A 12,241-nucleotide genomic window follows, 5' to 3' on the forward strand; every position below is an offset into this window, starting at 1 on the left:
GTTGTCCTGGATTCTGCAAAGTGATATATGGGAGCCCATAGGGGCCCAGGGTGAAAAAGGAAATACCCCACATAATAACTAGAGAGAAACTCTCTGAGAGATTACTTTCTGATGGGTGACTTCATCACACAGAGTTCCACCCTTCTCTTTTTCGAACACATTGCTAACACTGTTGTTGTGAATTCTGCAAAGTGATATTTGGGAGCCCATTGTGGGCTATGGTGAAAAAGGAAATATCCTCAGATCAAAACTGGAAAGAAGCCTTCTGAGAAACTTCATTGCCATGTGTGAATGCAACTAACAAAATTACAAGTTTGTCTTCAGTGATCAGTTTGCTAACACAGTTTTCTTGAAATCTGCAATGGGATACTTCTTAGTGCAATGAAGCTTACGGTGACAAAGGAAATATCCTCAGATGAAAACTAGAAAGAAGCTTTCTTAGAAACTTCTTAGTGATGTGTGAATTCATCTCACAGAGTTACACATATGTATAGTGGAACAGTCCATTAACACTGCGAATTCGTCTCACAGAGTTACATCTTAGACCTCAGGAAGCAGTTTGCTAACACTCTTTTCGTGGAATCTCCAATCTCATATTTGGGAGCCCATAGGGGCCCATGGTGAAAAAGGAAATATCCTCGGATATTAACGAGAGAGAAGCTTTCTGAGAGATTGCTTTCTGATGTGTGACTTCATAAGACAGAGTTCCACCCTTCCCTTCTTAGAACAGTTTGCTAACACTGTTGTCGTGGATTCTGCAAAGTGATATTTGTAAGGTCATTGAGGGCTAAGGTGAAAAAGGAAATATCCTCGGATGAAAAATGGAAAGAAGCCTTCTGAGAAAGTGCATTGCCATGTGTGAATGCAACTCACAGAGTTACACGTTTCTCTTCAGTGATCAGTTTGCTAACACAGTTTTCTGGCAATCTGCAATGGGATACGTCTTAGCGCAAAGAAGCTTACGGTGACAAAGGAAATATCCTCAGATGAAAACGAGAAAGAAATTTTCATAGAAACTTCTTGGTGATGTGTGAGTTCATCTCAGAGAGTTACACTTATGTTTCGTGGAGCAGTCCATTAACACTGCCTTTGAGGAATCTGAAAAGGGCTTCTTTGGATCGTATTGAAGCCTACGCTGATAAAGGAGATATCATCATTTCAAAACGTGAAAGAAGCTTTCTGAGAAATTTCTTTCTGATCAGTGAGTTCATCTCACAGACTTAAAATTTAGACCTCAGGAAGGAGTTTGCTAACACTCTTTTCGCGGAAACTGTAAAGTGATATTTGGGAGCCCAGAGGGGCCCATGGTGATAAAGGAAATATCCTCACATAATAAATAGAGAGAAGCTTTCTGAGAGATTGCTTTCTGATGTGTGACTTCATCACACAGAGTTCCACCCTTCCCTTCTAGGAACACACTGTTGTCGTGGATTCTAGAAAGGGATATTTGGGAGCTCATTGAGGGCTATGGTGAAAAAGGAAATACCCTCAGATCAAAACTGGAAAGAAGCCTTCTGAGAAATGCATTGCCATGTGTGAATGCAACTCACAGAGTTACACGTTTCTCTTCAGTGATCAGTTTGCTAACACCGTTTTCTGGAAATCTGCTGTGGGATACTTCTTCGCTCACCGAAGCTGACGGTGAAAAAGGAAATATCCTCAGATGAAAACTAGAAAGAAGCTTTCTTAGAAACTTCTTGTTGATGTGTGAATTCATCTCACAGTGATACACTTATGTTTCTTGGAGCAGTCCATTAACACTGTCTTTGAGGAAACTGAAAAGGGCCATTTTGGATCGTATTGAGGCCTATGCTAATAAATGACATATCATCAGTTCAAAACGTGAAAGAAGCTTCCTGAGAAACTTCTTTCCGATCTGTGAATTCATCTCACAGACTTAAAACTTAGACCTCAGGAAGCAGTTTGCTAGCACTCTTTTCGTGGAATCTGCAAAGTGATATTTCGGAGCCCATAGGGGCCCATGGTGAAAAACGAAATATCCTCACATAATAACTAGAGAGGGCTTTCTGAGAGATTGCTTTCTTATTTGTGACTTCCTCACACAGTGTTCCTCCCTTCCCTTCTTGGAACATTTGGCTAACACTGTTGTCGTGGTTTCTGCAAAGAGATTTTTGGGATCTCATTGAGGGCTATGTTGAAAAAGGAAATATCCTCAGGTCAAAACTGGAAAGAAGCCTTCTGAGAAACTGCATTGCCATGTGTTAATGCAACTCATAGGGTTACAATTTTCTCTTCAGTGACCAGTTTGCTAACACAGTTTTCTGGAAATCTGCAATGGGATACTTCTTAGCGCAATGAAGCTTACATTGACAACGGAAGTATCCTCAGATGAAAACTAGAAAGAAGCTTCCCTAGGAACTTCTTGGTTATGTGTGAACTCATCTCACAGTGATACACTTATGTTTCGTGGAGCAGTCCATTTACTCTGTCATTGAGGAATCTGAGAAGGGCTTCTTTGGATCGCATAGAGGCCTACGCTGATAAAGGAAATTTCATCAGTTCAAAACGTGAAAGAAGGTTTCTGAGAAACTACTTTCTGATCTGTGAATTCATCTCACAGAGTTACAACTTAGACCTCAGGAAGCAGTTTGCTAGCACTCTTTTCGTGTAATCTGCAAAGTGATATTTGGGAGCCCATAGGGGCCCATGGGTAAAAAGGAAATATCCTCACATAATAACTAGAGAGAAGCTTTCTGAGAGATTGCTTTCTGATGTGTGACTTCATCACACAGAGTTCCACCCTTCCCTTCGTGAAACAGTGTGCTAACACTGTTGTCGTGGATTCTGCAAAGTGATATTTCGGAGCCCATAGGTGTGCATGGTGAAAAAGGAAATATCCTCACATAATAATTATAGAGCAGCTTTCTGAGAGATTGCTTTCTGATGTGTGACTTCATCACCCAGAGTTCCAACCTTCCCTTATTGGAACAGTTTGCTAACACTTTTGTCGTGGATCCTGCACTGTGATATTTGGGAGCTCATTGAGGGCTATGGTGAAGAAGGAAATATCCTCAGATCAAAACTGGAAAGAAACCATTTGGGAAACCGCATTGCTATGTGTGAATGCAACTCACGGAGTTACAGGTTTCTCTTCAGTGTTCAGTTTGCTAACACAGTTTTCTGGAAATCTGCAATGGGATACTTAGCACAATGAACCTTACGGTGACAAAGGAAATGTCCTCAAATGAAAACTAGAAAGAAGCTTTCCGAGGAACTTCTTGGTGATGTGTGAATTCATCTCACATAGTTACACTTATATTTCGTGGAGCAGTCCATTAACACCGTCTTTGAGGAACCTGGGAAGGACTTCTAAGGAATGTAGTGAGGCCCACGCTGATAAAGGAAATATCATCAGTTCACACCGTGAAAGAAGCTTTCTGAGAAACTTCTTTCTGATCTGTGAATTCATCTCACAGAGTTACAACTTAGGCTTCAGGACAAAGTTTGCTATCACTGTTTTCGTGGAATCTGCAAAGTGATATTTGGGAACCCATAGGGGCCCGTGGTGAAAAAGGAAATATCCTCAGATAATAACTAGAGAGAAGCTTTCTGAGAGATTGCATTCTTATGTGTGATTTCATCACACAGTGTTCCACCTTTCCCTTCATGGAACCTTTTACTAACACTGTTGTTGTTCATTCTGCAAAGGGATATTTTGGAGCCCATAGGGGAACATGGTGAAAAAGGAAATATCCTCAGATAATATCTAGAGAGAAGGTTTCTGAGAGATTGATTTCTGATGTGTGACTTCATCACACTGACTTCCACCCGTCCCTTCTTGAAACAGTTTGCTAACACTGTTGTCGTGGACTCTGCAAAGTGATATTTGGGATCCCATGGGGCCCATGGTGAAAAAGGAAATATCCTCACATAATAACTAGAGAGAAGCTTTCTGAGAGATTGCTTTCTGTTGTGTGACTTCATCACACAGAGTTCCACCTTTCCCTTCTTGGAACAGTTTGCTAACACTGTTGTCATGGATTTTGCAAAGTGATATATGGGAGCTCATTGAGTGCTTTGGTGAAAAAGGAATTATCCTCAGATCAAAACTTCCAAGAAACCTTCTGGGAAACTACATTGCCATGTGTGAATGCAACTCACAGATTGACACTTTTCTCTTCAGGGATCAGTTTGCTAACAAAGTTTTCTGGAAATCGGCAATGGGATACTTCTAAGCACAATGAAGCCTACGATCACTAAGGAAGTATCCTCAGAAGAAAACTAGAAAGAAGCTTTCCTAGGAACTTCATGGTGATTTGTGAATTCATCTCACAGAGTTACACTTATGTTTCGTGGAGCAGTCCACTAGCACTGTCTTTGAGGAACCTGAGAAGGGCTTCTTTGGATCGTATTGAGGCCTACGCTGATAAAGAAAATATCATCAATTCAAAACGTGAAAAAAGCTGTCTGAGATTTTTCTTTCTAATCTGTGAATTCACCCCACAGAGTTACAACTTAGACCTCAGGAAGCAGTTTGCTAACACTGTTTTCGTGGAATATGCAGAGTGATATCTGGGAGCCATAGGGGCCCATGGTGAAAAAGGAAATTTCCTCAGATAATAACTAGAGAGAAGCTTTCTGAGAGATTGCTTTTCTGATGTGTGATTTCATCACCCAGAGTTCCACCTTCCCTTCTTGGAACAGTTTGGTAACACCGTTGTCGAAGATTCTGCAAAGTGAAATTTGGGTGCTCATTGAGGCCTATGGTGAACAAGGAAATGTCCTCAGATCAAAACTGGAAAGAAGCCTTCTGAGAAACTGCATTGCCATGTGAGAATGCAACTCACAGAGTTACACGATTCTTTCAGTGATCAGTTTGCTAACACAGTTTTCTGGAAATCTGATATGGGATACTTCTTAGCGCAATGAAGCTTATGGTGACAAAGGAAAGATCCTCAGATGAAAACTAGAAAGAAGCTTTCTTAGAAACTTCTTTGTGATGTGTGAATTCATCTCAGAGAGTTACACTTATGTTTCCTTTTGCAGTCCATTTACACTGTCTTTGAGGAACCTGAGAAGGGCTTCGTTGGATTGCATTGAGGCCTATGCTGATAAAAGAAATATTATCAGTTCAAAACGTGAAAGAAGCTTTCTGAGAAACTTCTTTCTGATCTGTGAATCCATTTCGCAGAGTTACACCTTAGACCTCAGGAAGCAGTTTACTAACGCTCTTTTCGTGGAATCTGCCAAGTGATATATGGGAGCCCACAGGTTCAAATGGTGAAAAACGTAATTTCCTCAGATAATAACTAGAGAGAAGCTTTCTGAGCGATGGCTTTCTGATGTGTGACTTCATTACACAGAGATCCACCCTTCCCTTCTTGGATCAGTTTACTAACACTGTTGTCGTTGATTCTGCAAAGTGATATTTGGGAGCTCATTGAGGGCTATGGTGAAAAAGGAAATATCCTCACATCAAAACTGGAAAGAAGCCTTCTGAGAAACTGCATTGCCACGTGTGAATGCAACTCACAGATTTACACGTTTCTATTCAGTGATCAGTTTGCTAACACAGTTTTCTGGAAATCGGCAATTAGATACTTCTTAGCGCAATGAAGCTTGTGGTGAGAAAGGAAATACCCTCAGATGAAAACTACAAAGAATCTTTCTTAGAAATCTCTTGGTGATGTGTGAATTCAACTCACAGAGTTACACTTATGTTACGAGGAGAATTCCATTGACACTGTTTTTGAAAAAACTGAAAAGGGCTTCTTTGGATCGTATAGAGGGCTACGCCAATAAAGAAATATCATCAGTTCAAAACGTGAAAGAAGCTTTCTGAGAAACTTCTTTCTGATCTGTGAACTCATCCATAGGGTTACAACTGAGACCTCAGGAAGCAGTTTGCTAACACTCTTTTCGTGGAATCTGCAAAGTGATATTTGGGAGCCCATAGGGTCCCATGGTGAAAAAGGAAATATCCTCACATAGTAACTAGAGCGAAGCTTTCTGAGAGATTGCTTTCTGATCTGTGACTTCATCACATAGAGTTCCACCCTACCCTACTTGGTAGAGTTTGCTAACAACGTTGTCGTGGATTCTGCAAAGTGATATTTGGGAGCCCAAAGGGGCCCATGGTGAAAAAGGAAATATCTTTACATAATAACAAGAGAGAGGCATTCTGTGAGATTGCTTTCTGATGTGTGACTTCATCACACAGAGTTCCACCCTTCCCTTCTTGGAACACTTTGCTAACATTGTTGTCGTGGATTCTGCAAAGTGATATTTGGGAGCTCATTGAGGGCTATGGTGAAAAAGGAAATATCCTCAGATCAGAAATGGAAAGAAGCCTTCTGAGAAATTGCATTGCCGTGTGTGAATTCAAATCGCAGAGTTACACGTTTCTCTTCAGTGATCAGTTTGCTAACACAGTTTTCTGGAAATCTGCAATTAGCTACTTCTTTGCGCAATGAAGCTTATGCTGTCTAAGGAAATATCCCCAGATGAAAACTAGAAAGAAGCTTTCTTAGTAACTCCTAGGTGATGTGTGAAATCATCTCACAGAGTTACACTTATGTTTCGTGGAGCAGTCCATTAACACTGTCTTTGAGGAACCTGAGAAGGGCTTCTTTGGATCGCAGTGAGGCCTACGCTGATAAAGGAAATATCATCAGTTCCAAACATGAAAGGAGCTTTCTGTGAATCTTCTTTCCGATCTGTGAATTCATCTCACAGAGTTACAACGTAGACCTCAGGAAGCAGTTTGCTAACACTCTTTTCATGGAATGTCCAAAGTGATATTTGGGAGCCCATCGGGGCCCATGTTGAAAAAGGAAATATCCTCACATAATAACTAGAGAGAAGTTTTCTGAGAGGTTGCTTTCTGATGTGTGACTTCATCACACATAATTCCACCCTTCCCTCCTTGGAACAGTTTGCTAACACTGTTGTCGTGGATTCTGCAAAGTGATATTTGGGAGCCCATAGGTGCAAATGTTGAAAAAGGAAATATCCTCACATAATAACTAGAGAGAAGCTTTCTGAGAGATTGCATTCTGATGTGTGACTTCATCAAATAGAGTTCCACATTTCCCTTCTTGAAACAGTTTGCTAAGACTGTTGTCTTGGATTCTGCAAAGTGATATTTGGGAGCCCATAGGGGCAAATGTTGAAAAAGGAAATATCCTCACATAATAACTAGAGAGAAGCTTTCTGAGAGATTGCTTTCTGATGTGTGACTTCATCACACAGAGTTCCACCCTTCCCTTCTTGGAACAGTTTGCTAACACTGTTGTCGTGGATTCTGCAAAGGGATATTTGGGAGCCCATAAGGGCCCATGGTGAAAAAGGAAATACCCTCACATAATAACTAGAGAAAAGCTTTCTGAGAGATTGCTTTCTTTTTTTTTGTTTTTTTTTTTTCTTTTTATTTACTTTAAATTCTGGCGTACATGTGCATAACGTGAAGGTTTGCTACATATGTATATTTGTTCCTTGTTGTTGTGTTGCACACATCAACTTGTCAGCACCCATCAATTCGTCATTTATATCATGTATAACTCCCCAATGCAATCCCTCCCCCCACCCCCTCCCCGTGATAGGCCCCGTTGTGTGATGTTCCCTTTCTCAAGTCCAAGTGATCTCATTGATCAGTTCCCACCTATGAATGAGAACATGTGGTGTTTGGTTTTCTCTTGTTGTGATAGTTTGCTAAGAATGATGGTTTCCAGCTGCATCCATGTCCCTACAAAGGACGCAAACTCATCCTTTTTTATGGCTGCATAGTATTCCATGGTGTATATGTGCCACATTTTCTTATTCCAGTCTGTCACAGATGGACATTTGGGTTGATTCCAAGTCTTTGCTATTGTGAATAGTGCTGCAATAAACATACGTGTGCATGTGTCTTTCTAGCAGAATAATTTATAAACCTTTGGGTATATACCCAGTAGTGGGATGGCTGGGTCATATGGTACATCTAGTTCTAGATCCTTGAGGAATTGCCATACTGTTTTCCATAATGGTTGAACTAGTTAACAATCCCACCAACACTGTAAAAGTGTTCCTATTTCTCCACATCCTCTCCAACACCTGTTGTTTCCTGACTTCTTAATGATTGCCATTCTAACTGGTGTGAGATGGTATCTCATTGTGGTTTTGATTTGCATTTCTCTGATGGCGAGTGATGATGAGCATTTTTTCATGTGTCTGTTGGCTGTATGAAAGTCTTCTTTTGAGAAATGTCTGCTCATATCCTTTGCCCACTTTTTGATTGGGTTGTTTGTTTTATTCTTGTATATTTGTTTGAGTTCTTTGTAGATTCTGGATATTAGCCCTTTGTCAGATGAGTAGATTGCAAAAATTTTCTCCCATTCTGTAGGTTGCCTGTTCATTCTGATGGTAGTTTCTTTTGCTGTGCAAAAGCTCTTTAGTTTAATTAGAAAATGTGGCACATATACAACATGGAATACTATGGAGCCATAAAAAAGAATGAGTTTGCGTCCTTTGTAGGGACATGGATGCAGGTGGACACCATCATTCTTACCAAACTATCACAAGAAGAGAAAACCAAACGCCACATGTTCTCACTCATAGGTGGGAACTGAACAATGAGATCACTTGGACTCGGGAAGGGGAACATCACACACTGGGGCCTATCATGGGGAGGGTGGAGGAGGGAGGGATTGCATTTGATAGTTATACATGACATAAATGATGAATTGATGGGTGCTGACGAGTTGATTGGTGCAGCACACCAACATGGCATAAGTATACACATGTAACAAATCTGCACGTTATGCACATGTACCCTAGAACTTAAAGTATAATAAAAAAGAAAAAAAGAAAAAAAAAAAGAAAATTCTTGGTGACGTGTGAATTCATCTCAAGGAGTTACACTTATGTTTCTTGGAGCAGTCGATTAGCACTGTGTTTGAGGAACCTGAGAAGGGCTTCTTTGGATCGTATCGAGGCCTATGCTAAAAGGAAATATCATCAGTTCAAAACGTGTAAGAAACTTTCTGAGAAACTTCTTTCTGATCAGTGAATTCATCTCACAGAGTTACACCTTAGACCTCAGGAAGCAGTTTGCTAACACTCTTTTCGTGGAATCTGCAAAGTGATATTTGGGAGCCCATAGGGGCCCATGATTAAAAAGGAAATATCCACACATAATAACTAGAGAGAAGAATTCTGAGAGATTGCTTTCTGATGTGTGACTTCATCACACAGAGTTCCACCCTTCCCTTCTTGGAACAGTTGGCTAACACTGTTGTCGTGGAATCTGCAAAGTGATGTTTGGCATCCCATTAGGGCCCATGGTGAAAAAGGAAATAACCTCACATAATAACTAGAGAAGGTTTCTGACAGACTGCTTTCTGACGTGTGACTTCATCACACAGAGTTCCACGCATCCCGTCCTGGAGCAGTTTGCTAACACTGTTGTCGTGGATTCCGCAAAGTCATATTTGGGAGCTCTTTGAGGGCTATAGTGAAAAAGGAAATATCCTCAGATCAAAACTGAAAAGAAGCCTTCTGAGGAACTGCATTGCCATGTGTGAATGCAACTCACAGAGTGACACTTTCTCTTCAGTGATTACTTTACTAACACAGTTTTCTGGAAATCTGCAATGGGATACTTCTTAGCGCAATGAAGCTTACGGTGACAAAGAAAAAATCCCCAGATGAAAACTAGAAAGAAGCTTTCTTAGAAACTTCTTGGTGACGTGTGAATTCATCTCACAGAGTTAGACTTCTGTTTCGTGGAGCAGTCTATTAACACCGTCTTTGAGGAAACTAAGAAGTGCTTCTTTGGATCGTTTGAGGGCTACTGCTGATAAAGGAAATATCATCAGTTCACAACGTGAAAGAAGCTATCTGAGAAACTTTTTCTGATCTGTGAATTCATCTCACAGATTTACAACTCAGACCTCAGGAAGCAGTTTGCTAACACTTCTTTCGTGGAATCTACAAAGTGATATTTGGGAGAACATGGGGGCCCACAGTGAAAAAGGAAATATCCTCACATAATAACTATAAAGAAGCTTTATGAGAGATTGCTTTCTGATATGTGACTTCATCACACAGAGTTCCACCCTTCCCTTCTTGGAACAGTTTGCCAACACTGTTATCGTGGATTCTGCTAAGAGACATTTGGGAGCTCCTTGAGGGCTATGATGAAAAAGGAAATATCCTCAGATCTAAACTGTAAAGAAGTCTTCTGAGAAACTGTATTGCCATATGTGAATGCAACTCACAATATTACACGTTTCTCTTCAATGATCAGTTTGTTAACACAGTTTTCTGGAAATCTGCAATTAGATACCTCTTAGCGCAATGAAGCTTACGGTGACAAGAAAATATCCTCAGATGAAAACTAGAAAGAAGCTTTCTGAGAGACTTCTTGGTGATGTATGAATTCACCTCACAGAGTTACACTTATGTTTCGTGGAGCAGTCCATTAACACTGTCTTTGAGGAAGCTGAGAGGGGCTTCTTTGGATCGCATTGAGGCCTACGCTGATAAAGGAAATATCATCAGTTCCAAACGTGAAAGAAGCTTTCTGAGAAAGTTGTTTCTGATCTTTGAATTCATCTCACAGAGTTACAAATTGGAACTCAGGAAGCAGCTTGCTAACACTCTTTTCGTGGAATCGGAAAGGTGATATTTTGGAGCCCATAGAGGCCCATGGTGAAAAAGGAAATACCCTCACATAATAACTAGAGAGAAGCTTTCTTGGAGATTGCTTTCTGATGTGTGACTTCATCACACAGAGTTTCACCCTTCACTTCTTGGAACAGTTTGCTAACACTGTTGTCGTGGATTCTGCAAAGTGATATTTGGGAGCTCATTGAGGGCTATGGTGAAAAAGGAAATATCCTCAGATCAAAATTGGAAAGAAGCCTTCTGAGAAACTGCATTGCCATGTGTGAATGCAACTCACAGAGTTACATATTTCTCTTCAGTGATCAGTTTGCTAACACTGTTTTCTGGAAGTCTGCAATTAGATACTTCTTAGCGCAATGAAGCTTATGGTGACAAAGGAAACACCCTCAGAAGAAAACTAGAAAGAAACCTTCTTAGAAACTTCTTGGTGATCTGTGAATTCATTTCACAGAGGTACACTTATGTTTTGTGGAGCAGTCCATTAACACTGTCTTTGAGCAACCTGAGAAGGGCATCTTTGGATTGTATTGAGGCCTAGGCTGATAATGGAAATATCATCAGTTCAAAACGTGAAAGAAGCTTTCTGATAAACTTCTTTCTGATCTCTGAATACCTCTCACAGAGAAGGGCATTGTGGATTGCATTGAGGCCTAGGCTGATAATGGAAATATCATCAGTTCAAAACGTGAAAGAAGCTTTCTGATAAACTTCTTTCTGATCTCTGAATTCATCTCACAGAGTTACAATTTAGACCTCAGGAAGCAGTTTGCTAAAACTCTTTTCGTGAAATCTGCAAAGTGATATTTGGGAGCCCATAGGGGCCCATCGTGAAAAAGGAAATATCCTCAGATGATGACTAGAGAGAAGCTTTCTGAGAGATTGCTTTCTGATGTGTGACTTCATCACACAGAGTTCCACCCTTCTTTTATTGGAACAGTTTGCTAACACTGTTGTCGTGGATTTGGCAAAGTCATATTTGGGAGCCCATAGGGTCCCAAGGTGAAAAAGGAAATATCCTCACATCATAACTAGAGAGAAGCTTTCTGAGAGATTGCTTCCTGATGTGTGACTTCATCACACAGAGTTCCACCCTTCCCTTCTTAGAACAGTTTGCTAACATTGTTGTCGTGGATTCTGCAAAGTGATATTTGGGAGCCCATAGTGGCCCATGGTGGAAAAGCAAATATCCTCACATAAAAACTAGAGAGAACCATTCTGAGAGATTTCTTTCTGATATGTGACTTCATCAAATAGAGTTCTCCCCTTCCCTTCTTGGGAGAGTTTGCTAACACTGTTGTCGTGGATTCTGTAAAGTGATATTTAGGAGCTCATTGAGGGCTATGGTGAAAAATGAAATATCCTCAGATCAAAACTGGAAACATGCCTTCTAAGAAACTGCATTGCCACGTGAGAATGCAACTCATGGAGTTACACGTTTCTGTTCAGTGATCAATTTGCTAACACAGTTTTTGTAAATTAGCAATGGGATACTTCTTAGCGCAATGAACCTTATGGTGACGAAGGAAATATCGTCAGATGAAAACTAGAAAGAATCTTTCTTTGAAACTTCTTGGAGATGTGTGAATTCATCTCACAGAGTTACACTTATGTTTCG

Source organism: Rhinopithecus roxellana, chromosome 21 (assembly GCF_007565055.1).
Source record: "Rhinopithecus roxellana isolate Shanxi Qingling chromosome 21, ASM756505v1, whole genome shotgun sequence".
NCBI classification, from domain to species: Eukaryota; Metazoa; Chordata; class Mammalia; order Primates; family Cercopithecidae; genus Rhinopithecus; species Rhinopithecus roxellana.